At 43.1% G+C, this 11,305-nt stretch overlaps 1 long non-coding RNA gene across 1 annotated transcript in view; it reads right to left on the minus strand.

The window, feature by feature from the left end:
- Nucleotides 1–10,632, minus strand: part of LOC145519063 (uncharacterized) — a 62,628-nt gene extending 51,996 nt beyond the window's left edge. Inside the window, exon 1 of the long non-coding RNA XR_014063499.1 lies at nucleotides 10,420–10,632. This is a non-coding gene — a long non-coding RNA (uncharacterized LOC145519063). The remainder of the gene's footprint in view (nucleotides 1–10,419) is intronic.
- Nucleotides 10,633–11,305: the final 673 nt, after the last annotated feature.

Consider the following 11,305-nt stretch of genomic DNA (forward strand, 5'->3'; position numbering starts at 1 on the left):
TAGCAACAAAATAAACCATCCTATGTTCAGACATATCTCTCTCTTTGACTGTAGGTTTACTCACACATGTCAGAAGACTTTTTGTTTTTAAAGATGTTTGTAAGTCTTCACAAGGGCTTCCCTGGTGGCTCAGTGATAAAGAATCTGCCTGCCAATGCAGAAGTCGTGGGTTTGATCCCTGGGCTAGGAAGATCCTCTGAAGAAGAAAATCGTAACCGGAGTATTTTTGCCTGGGATATACCATGGACAGAGGGGCCTGGTGAGCTACAGTCCATGGGGTCACAAAGAGTGGGACACAACTTTGCAACTAAACAACAACAAAGTCTTCATGCAAAGATTGCTTCCAGGCCATATGACCCTCAGCGTGTTTAAGTCCCTGTTAGCCTTGAGTGACTTCACTTTCACTTTTCACTTGCACGCTTTGGAGAAGGAAATGGCAACCCACTCCATGTTCTTGCCTGGAGAATCCCAGGGACGGGGGAGCCTGGTGGGCTGCCGTCTATGGGGTCGCACAGAGTCGGACACGACTGAAGCGACTTAGCAGCAGCAGCAGCCCCATGCTACACACATATACACATAAATATGATATTTTCAGTGCCTGCTATGTAACAGGTTCTACAGATAAGTAGTTTTATATATATATATATATATATATATATATAAACACAAAATTTTGAATTTTATGATAATTCTGTGAGGAACTTCCACTTAACCAAGGGGGGGTTGTATAGTCATATTTGTATGTGCTGTGTGCTGTGCTGTGCTTAGTTGCTTGGTCGTGTCCAACTCTTTGTAATCCTATGGACTGTAGCCCACCAGGCTCCTCTGTCCATGGGAACTCTCCAGGCAAGAATACTGGAGTGTGTTTCCATGTCCTCCCCCAGGGGATCTTCTCAACCCAGGGATCGAACCCAGGTCTCTCACATTGCAGGCGGATTCTTTACCATCTGAGCCACCAGGGATGCCCAAGAATACTGGAGTGGGTAGCCTATCCCTTCTCTAGGGGAACTTCCTGACCCAGGAATCGAACCAGAGTCTCCTGCATTGCAGGTGGATTCTTTACCAGCTGAGCTATCAAGGAAGCCCTCATATTTGTATATTTTTCCACAAAGATGGCAGTGAAAGGATTTTCCTTAAAAGTATAAACACACAAGGACTAAGAGAATGGAAATGTGACTCAGAACGTGACTGTATTTTGAATATTTACCTATACCTGTACAACCACACAGTAGAAGCTGGAAGCAGATGGAAAGGTAACAGGAGCAGAATTAGCAAAACCCCCACTACAAAGCAAGGGAAGACCATCAATGAGCAATTTGCTCTCAGAATCCCAGAAAGGCTCAGAAACTGAAGAGTCCAGGGATCTGTGGAAATGGGAGTGCAGGTGGGTTCTGAAAACAGGAACACTGATTGGAAATGGGACAAAGAGAAGATCTTAAAAACATCAAGAAAATAAAGAAAAACAACAGCAAAGGAAAAACTGGTGATGTACAAAAGTTAAGGATCAGAAAGTCAGTAGATTCCTCAGTGCCAACTCAGGAAATTAATGTCTCTGAGAGGACATGTATTTCCAACTCAAAATTCTCCATTTGATTATCATGCAAATACCAGAGTGAAATAAAGGACTCTCATATTCAAAATCTTTTCACATTTACCTTCTAGGCATTCTTTCTCAGGAAGCTACTAGCACATGAGCTACACCAAAGTAAGCAAAATATGAGGTAAGCTAAGACAACTGAAGACACTAAGATCCAGGAAACAGAAGACCCAGTATAGCAAGAGGGGAAGGGACTCTCCAGGAGGATGCTGAATGAAAATCCAAGAACAGCAGTAAAGACAAGATCTCAAAGCCACAATCTGGGAAAATGACTATCTCAGATGGAGCAGGTGAACCAGTGAAAACCAGGACTCCTGGATGTGTTCACAATAATGAAGGGAGAGTCCCTTCAGTGGAGAATATGGAATGGACAGTGATAATGATGTTGAAAACTAATAAAAATGGAAATAATTATTATCTCCTAGAAAGACCCTACCAGAAAATACAAATGGAATTATAACAAACTACATGGATTGGCAGTAAATATTTTTTACATAACTATAACAATGCAAACTTTTAATAATAATCTAACCAAAAAATACGATACAATTCTAGAAGACTTCAAAAAAGCATGTGGGGATGGGAACTGAGGGCATATCCTTATTTCTGATAACAAAAGTCAGAGGTTATAGCTAAAATCAGAAGAGCAAGAAACTGTAGTACATATAAGTCATTTATAAATATGGCAGTAAATATAGGAAGGAAAAGGAAGGTTAGGCCCTCAGGAAGTGGAACCAGGGCATGCAGGGTAGGTACAGGATTTCTCTTTGTTGGTTGTTATGGGCTGAATAGTGTCCCTTTCAATTCTATGGGTTAAAGTCCTAACCCTCCAACACCTCAGAATGTGACTGTATTTGGAGGCAAGGCATTTAAAGAAGTGATTACGATCAAAGGAGGTCATACGGGTGGACCTAATCCAGTCTGACTGGTGTCCTCATGGGAAGAGATCTGGACCCCCAGAGACACCAGGGATGTGCATGCAGAGGGAAGACCATGTGAGGACACAGGGAAAAGGCGGCTGTCTGCAAGCCAAGGAGAGACGCCCTCAGGAGACATCAAACCTGTTGACACACCAATCTAGGGCTTATGGCCTCCAGAACTGTGAAAAAATAAATTTCTGTTTTTCAAGCCACCCAATCTGTGACACTGTGCTATGGCAGCCCAAGGAGACTAATATATGGTAATGAGTTAGGTAAATATTGGACTTTTTAAATAATGTACCAATACTACGTCTATAAAATTATGAAAAATAGTTAATTAACATAATACCCATGTTGAAATAGCTTCCATAAGAATGAAAACTAGAGGTCAGATTAGTTGAAAACGTGTACAGGGTGATGCATGTAACACCAGGTGTGTCTCACCCTGGGTCCAGAGTGTTCCATGTATCTTCCAGGGTCCCAAAGGCCCACCAAGGCCTCAGCCCCCGTGAGTTGGCAGCACTGGACCCTGACTACTCACAGCAATATCCTGGACTGCCCTGGAGGAAAATACCCTTTGCATCCTTTTTTTCTTAGGCTACTATCACCATGTGGCTATTTTCTTGGATACAAAGCTCTAAAGGTTGGTGATGGACAGTAAAGAATGTCAGTTCTTCAAATCTTCTCATCAGTGTCCTTTTAAACACCACTGCCCAAGTCAACAGCAGGCCTGGCAGTAATTCTGGCAGAAGGACGTGGTCCTTGTACCAGGGAACCTGAACCCAGAAGTTCTCTTGAGGTCTGCATTAAAGGAAGAAACACTTTTATTTCTTTAGTTAAAGAAAGAGTTCACATAGGTCACATGAAATTACAAAACACTCTTGGAGAACTCCCCCTCTCTCCTCAAGACTATGCAGGGTGAAAAGGAGGTCCCAGCAGCAGGGGTGAGTCTCTGAGGGCCTTCCTGGCAAGGTGAGTCTGTGTTTTGAGCCCAGCTGCTTGTTGGCACATGCGTAAATCAGAGAAAAATGGAGGATGTTGGCAGGAACCAAAACTTGTGATCTTCTTCCTCTTTCTAGGTTCCAGAGTTGGCAAACATGGTGGCATATTCCACCACGCCACAATTCAACTCTTGGTAAAAAAAATACTTATCATTGTCCGAATGTTGCATGAGCACTGAATACAGTGATCTTCATCAACTTAAAGAAAATGGATAAGACTGGCTGCTACAAAGAGGCGTTTGTAGAGCATTTGGGAAGGGCCGGGAATACGGAGAATGAATTGCTAGGATTTTCTGTGTTCATGCTTATCTGACTGGTTTCAAACATGAGAATAAAAATGTTTTAAACACAAACACATACATATATGTGTACATGTTAGGGAAGTGAAAGTCGCTCAATTGTGTCCGACTCTTTGTGACTCCATGGTCTATACAGTCCATGGAATTCTCCAGGCCAGAATGCTGGAGTAGGTAGCCTTTCCCTTCTCCAGGAGATCTTCCCAACCCAGGGATCGAACCTAGGTCTCCCGCATCGCAGGTGGATTCTTCATGAGCTGAGCCACAAGGGAAGCTCCGTGTACATGTTAGAGGTTTAGTCACAAGTCAGTGAGCACAGGTTAGAAACCCTGCTCGGCCATCTACTGAGGACACAGGGTTGTCAGTTTGTTTTTGACTTTTCTGTATTTCTCTTGTATTTCTAATTTCTAAAATGAGAAGAGGAAGAGAGAGGGGAAGGAGGTGACCATCAGCTTTGGCAGTGAGATCTGGTAATAATGTATGTTAAGTATCTGCTCAGTGTACAGCAAAATGTCCACATTCCCAACATGTTAACTACTTTAACGATAGTAACTATTGAAGAAGATGGAGATTTGAGATAAAAAATAAATCCCCTAAATAATAACTTGAATACTCACAGCTGACAAGGTAAGGAACTTAAGCAAAAGAAGTAAAAATACTTAAGCAACAATCAGGGTAAAGATTCTCCTCTCCAGGGAATACAGGTGACTTGAGAGACAAACGGGCTTATGTTTAAATATCAGCTCTGACATTTTGAATGAGAGACCTCATCTTTTTCAGCCTCCTTTGACTTCTCTGTAAAACAGAGGGAATATTGGGCTTGTGTCAACTTGAAATGAGAAAGCTCAAAGTGTGACGAAGTCTCAGTGCTCACTATGCGTGTGTGTGTGTGTGTGTGTGTGTGTGTGTGTGTGTGCTAAGTCGCTTCAGTTGTGTCTGAGTCTGTGGCCCTATGGACTGTAGCCCGCCAGACTCCTCTGTCCATGGGATTCTCCAGGCAAGAATACTGGAGTGAGTTGCCATCCCCTCCTCCAGGGGATCTTTCCGACCCAGGGATCGAACCCATGTTTCTTACGTCTCCTACATTGGCAGACAGGATCTTTGCCACTAGTGCCACCTGGGCAGCCCTAATGCTCACTATAGTCCTCTCTGATTCCTTCCTTTTACTTCATCCTTTTCCGACCAAACTGAAAACTCCTCAAAAGCAAGAGTCAAGCACCAGTCCCTTAAAGCAACTAAGACAGTGGTCCATAGACATGGGCAATTATTGCTCAGTTGATTTTGAATTTGCCTTTCTCTCTGCATGGCTGAAGGCACTAGACCTCTCCCAGATATGTATGAATGATCTAAACAATTTTTTCTAGTCTTCTCTCCTTGCTCATTAAGAGAAGAAAAACAATCCAGGGCAAAACCTGCATTTTGAAAGGATTTGATGTTATTCTTTCCTTTGTACTGGAGTAATTCTTGCTTTTCTTGCCTTGTGCACATACTTGAACTCCATGGTGATTAAAGGTGATGGTAGACAAGTCACACCTTCACACAGGTGTCTCCTGTTTGTCTAGGCTATAAGAATTGTTAAATTCACTCTTCTCTTTTCTCTAGCCATGGCTCTCTAGGATGTATGTTGGTGAAAAGGGAGTATAAAATTAAGCAGGTACTCTGTGTTTACAAAACACAGCAAAGCTACCTGTCCCCCAAAGCAGCCAACTTTCCAATAAGGTGTTGGGTATCCTACGGGATCTGGGTATATTCCATTGTTCTCCATCTTTTCCCAGGAGACACTGCACATCACAATTCACCTGAAGACCATTTTCTGTGTTCACTCTTATTTGACTGGCCTCAGGTATTCATTTTACTCTAAACCCATGCTTCACAAACATTTTTGTGTATGACCTAAAGCAAGAAATATATTTAACCTGACAGCTATGCACATACACACAAGCATGCATGTACAACTACACATGTGAATTAAACAATAATTTTAGAAGACTAAACTTACTATGTGTGGTAACAGCAGTATTTTCTGTTCCATTTTAGTTCTTTTAATTTTTAGTCCTCAATGCAACTATCTTTTGATTTCACAATCCATTAATGGCTCACAAGCTGCAGCTGGAAAGTACTGTCTAATGTTTATAGTGAGATTAGCATTTATTAATTCATTTACTTTCATAACACTGTGAAAAATTATAGTAGATTCTAATATCATAATTTATAGTGAGATTAGCATTTATTAATTCATTTACTTTCATAACACTGAAAAATTAGAGTAGATTCTAATATCACAATTCTCATATTTAAAATGAGAAAAGGTAGGATTCAGAGATTAATTAACATGCCTATAGTCACTCAGCTAATTGGGGACAAAGTCCCAACCTTTTCAGCATGCCAGGCATGCCACCCCCCCACCCAGACTCTCTGGCACATTGTTGGAACAGATCATGGAGGTATTAGGATTCTTTCAGGGGCAAGTAATAGAAGGTCTGACTGAAATGGCGTCTATTATAAAAACTGGTCCTTATCTTAAATAATTAGCTTTAGAAGTTGATTATATTAGCAGCTTGAAAAACATCTTCCAAGACTCACGCTGTCTTCAATTCTGTCATCCTTAGTATGTTCTCTCTGTTTTCAGATAATTCCTCTCATGGTCTTAAGATAACAGTCCAACCATGGCAGCCTAAGGAACCATTTCCAAAGCTCAGCCCCTTCCTTTTCTCCTTCTGTAAGAGTGAGGAAGCCTTTCCCAGGAGTTACCTATGCTTCACTGTCTAGAAAGGCAGCCCTGCAAGCCAGTCCTAATCTAAACACTGGAAAGGATGCAGGGATTCCATAAAAGGCTCAGAATCAGCCCGCAGGACTGAGAAGAGACCACATCCCCCCAGAATTCCTTGCCTTCACAAGAGTCAAACACATTCCAACCTCCACTCCCCAGGTCACACATGCAGTGGAGGGCGGTGATGACAGAGCAGGTGAGCCCGAGTGTCCTTTCCCGGTGGGAGCAGATAAAACTTCCTGGAAGGTGATGGTTGCCACAGCATCTCTCTTATTCTTCCTGGTTAGATGAACTAATCCCTTCAACTTCTACTCGGGGTGCTTCCTCTAGCTACCTCTGGTCCCTTAACTGTGTCACTCCTGTTTACCCAATCTCTAGGCCAGTGCATACTCTCCCTGTCTATTCTTCATCATTAACCTCATTCTTTCAGGCAATTATCCACCTGTCATTCTTTTCCTGTTTAATGAATACCTGCTATATGACGACGCTGAACTAAGCTATAGGAAAACAAAGATGAAGGGGCAATCTCTGCCTATAATATCCAGGGGCCTTATTTAAACACAGTGGCACATACACATATATACACATAGTAGTAATAATGTTAGTCACTCAGTTGTGTCTGATTCTTTGGGATCCCATGGACTGTAGCCTGCCAGGCTCCTTTGTCCGTGGAATTCTCCAGGCAAGAATACTGGAGTGGATTGCCATTTCCTTTGTCAATATATACATACTCAGATCTGGTGTCTGAGTGTAAAGGATGGCATGGAGCTCAAAGTCTCTAGGAAACAGAGCTGGAGGCAGAGATCAAAGTGATGGGAGTTTACTTGGGAGGTGCAAACCCTTGGGCAGTGGGGTGCAAAAAAAAGGATTTAGGCTAAAATAAGCAAGGAAGGAAGAAAAGGGAAAGGAAGGGAAGAAGGGAAGATGGGAAGCAGTGTGTTGTGATGTTTTGGCACTGGCTACTGCCTCACAAGATGCCGCCAAAAGACACTGTAGTCAGCTTGGGAGGTGCTTTCACTGATAAGAATGCAGGGGTTGTCTCAATGGCTTCAAGGGGAAGCTGTGCCTCAGAGCAGCCCATGGACAGAGAAGGAGAAGTTAATCGGCCTGGTTTCCCTTCCATCTCTGGTCAGAGTTAAGCCCCTGACTTTCTGAGTGTGTCATTTGGCCCCTTTGGTGGCCCCGTGTGATGCCAGATTCCAAGCCTTGTGTTGTATAGTTTCACACCCAATTACAAAAGCAGAAGGGGACACACTGCATGGCTGAGAGCTGGAATGGGGCAACTGAAGCTTGGGTACGGGTGTGCAGGCTTCATCTATTACACTAATGGTCCTGCAGGGTGAAGGTGGATGGTATCTTCTCTCCTTTGAATGTCATTTTAATCATATATCCTTTAACCCATGCCAACGTGTGATAGGTAATACTGTAATTTACCATAAAAATAAAAATATGTATTTGGTCTTCTTCCCAGTTTCGGGTATAAAGCTCCTAGCACCCTCAGAATTTCCTAAGTGTTAAAGAGTGATTAAGTTGTCTTTTACTACGTTAATAGTGGCTTGGAAAACACTTAAGGATGCGGCCAGGGGGACCAATTTCAATCCCACCCATGACTTCCAGGGAGAGGAGCTGGATGTTGACTTAATCTCCTATAGCCAATGATTTACTTCCTCATACTTATGCAATGAAACCTCCATTAAGAAAAAAAAAAGGGGGTTTGAAGAGATTCCAGGTTGGTGAACACTGTAGATTTGGGGAGCGTGGTATGCTTGGAGAGGGCATGGAAGCTTCTGCCCTTTCCCCATACCTTGCTGAATGTCTCTCTTCCACCTGGCTTTCCTGAGTGATATCTCTTTCTCATAAACCAGTGACCTCATAAGTAAAGTGCTTCTGAGCCACTCAAGCAAATTAATCGACTTCAAGACAGGGGTGTCTCTGGAACTCCAACCTATAACTTGTAGGTCAGAAGTGCAGATGACAACCTGAGGTTGCCACAGGCCTCCAAAATGGAGGAGGCAGGGACGGAGGGTGAAGGTGGGTGTCTCTCCATTAATAATACTGAGTCTTGTGGGTGGTAACTGGCTTGTTAAACACATGTTCCTATTGTTTCTCCAATCGCCATTAGCTATACCATGTCACCTGCTGAAACTCCTGTAGTAACATACATCCTTTTGAATAAATCAATGAATTATAAAGGGGGTTGAGATTATTACTTCTCCTTTTTTGCAAAGCCAAAAGAGGAAAAAAAAAACTCCAAGAGGTCTTGAACAGTGTTTCTCAAACTTTATGGTGCGGAAGAGTAGCAGGATGACTTGTTAAAAGACAGATTCTGGGACCCACCCCTAGAGATTCTTACTCTAGAAATCTCAGGTTGACTTGATAATTGGTATTTCTAACAAGAACCCAGTTGGTTCTGATCAGTTAAAGGACCACATTTTGAGGAGTGCCAGTATTAGCCAAGATAGAATAGGCAAATATTAACATCTTGACTTAAATCTTTACTGTTTTTGTTCAGTCACGTCCAACTCTTTGCAACCCCATTGGACTGAAGCATACCTACTAGCCGGGCCAAAAGAAGTATGTTTTCTTCAAAAGATACCACCTAGGGTAGCCATGTACATATCTAATCTAGGGATATGTACAAAATACTGATGAAATACATTTCTAGGCCCAAGATGGAGTGGCTTCTGCCTGAGACGCTGCATCAACAAACCGAAATTTTACAACTTTCGTGTTCCTATAAATGCTCCTCCTGAGCAGATATGCAGCATATCTCATCAGCCAATCCCGAAACACCAACCCACCTCTGGCTTCTCACCCCAAACAAAGTTGACTGTTTGTCCCCAGCCAAGCAGGTATTTTCTATTTGTCTCTTCTTTGCTCTTTATTCTTTATCCCATAAAAGCTTCTTGCTTTCTGCCCTGTTTGGCAGTTCACCAAAAGGAGATTTTCCATTTCATTAAAGTTTGTTAGTACCACCCGAATTGACTTTCATCATTTTTAAAGTTTTTCGGCGACAAAACTGTTTTGTAAAAGCTTTTGTAAAACACCACAAAAGCCCCAACCCAGCAGCACATCCACTTTAGGTATTAATCTGCTCAGCTAAAGTAACAAGACCTTCTAGTTTCAAAGAACTGAGTGCCATCTTCCGGTATACCTGCTTATTTTATGTCTAAGAACTGTGGCCCAGGAAGTGTAAATATCTACAAAAATGGCAAAATCCTACTAAGACAAACTAGAATTACCATGACCACCATGGGGAACTTTCTAAAGAGACAATTATTCAGTTAAGAAGTGCACCTGAGCTGCTGCTGCTAAGTCGCTTCAGTTGTGTCCGACTCTGTGCAACCCCATAGATGGCAGCCCGCCAGGCTCCTCTGTCCATGAAATTCTCCATACAAACCTATTGGAGTAGGTAGCCATTCCCTTCTCCAGGGGATCTTCTCAGCCCAGGGATTGAACCCTGGTCTCCTGCACTGCAGGCGAATGCTTTATCACTGAGTCACTGGGAAAGGCCCCATCAAAACACAGGACCAGAAGTTCTCTCATTTGCATTCACTCAGGATAAAGGGGAAAAAAGTTCTGTCAAATCGTTCCATAGCAACTCGAACGCCCCTATATCTGTCCTCAAAAGAGGGTCCCTCCTGGGGTTAACCAAACTCCCTGAAATTCTCCAGTAAACTGCTACTGGTTATTTCAACATCCCAGGGGAAGCTAACATTAAAATTAATGAAAAATCTTGTCAAATTCTAGTAGACACAAAACTACATTCGTCTGGAGGCTGCACATGGGCTCCTAGGATAAACAGCAGAAGCCAAGGAAGGGTGAAAATTCTTACCAGTGTCTGCTCTCCCCAATCTCTGTGGTGACCCATTGGAAAAGGTAACATTTCAAGTTTTCCCTTACTTTCCAAAGCCTCAGTCCTTGACTGGGGACCCTTTCTCGCCCAAGAACAGCTGATGCCTCCTTGTTTATTTCATTTTGTGTCTCCTCAACATGGCGTGGCTTTCTGCTTGCCCGAGGCACGCAGGTCGTCAGTTCTTACGTGTGCAGGCAGCTTAATCATCCGGCTGGGGTCGGGGTGGGAGGTCCAAAAAAACAGCCGGACAGAAACGTAGGTTGCACTCTGTTTGCCGCGCAGATAGAGTGGGACAGGAAAAGGGTTGCACTTCGTTTGTGGCTAGAGTTTTACTGAGTATGGCCAGCTTGGAGGAGCTGTCAAGGTCTTTCTTCGAATTGTCTTTGAGTGTGGCTCTGGATCTTGGGAGGGGGGTATCCTTTGCATCCATGGTGGCGGAAGGACGTAGGACCCCCAAACCGGGATTCCTGGCCTCAGCAGATACAACATGCCTGACAAGGAAGCAAAGAGCCCAGAAACTGCCTGCACAACACCAGGTGTGCTTATACTAGGCTGGAGATGAGAGAACTTTTATATTGGAAAGGAGAAGGGATGTAGTAATAAGGACAGAGATAGAAATTCTTAAGATTAGTAGATGGGGACACAGAGCCCACGTTAACTGATATAAATAAAGCAAGCAGTGTATCTTACAGGCTTGAGTTCGTGGGCTGAGCTTTACACCCATTTCACTGAGTTTGACATTGAGCATTTGGAAATACAAGAATAACTGCGACAGAAACAGCCTCCAAATCTGCATACTGGGGAAGCACAGGTGGAATTCCATTAACATAAGGCTCTGTGTGTGGGTTCGTCCCTGTTATGGGTG

Source organism: Giraffa tippelskirchi, chromosome 8 (genome assembly GCF_054371585.1).
Source record: "Giraffa tippelskirchi isolate mGirTip1 chromosome 8, T2T-mGirTip1v1.2.pri, whole genome shotgun sequence".
In the NCBI taxonomy this organism is placed as follows: domain Eukaryota; kingdom Metazoa; phylum Chordata; class Mammalia; order Artiodactyla; family Giraffidae; genus Giraffa; species Giraffa tippelskirchi.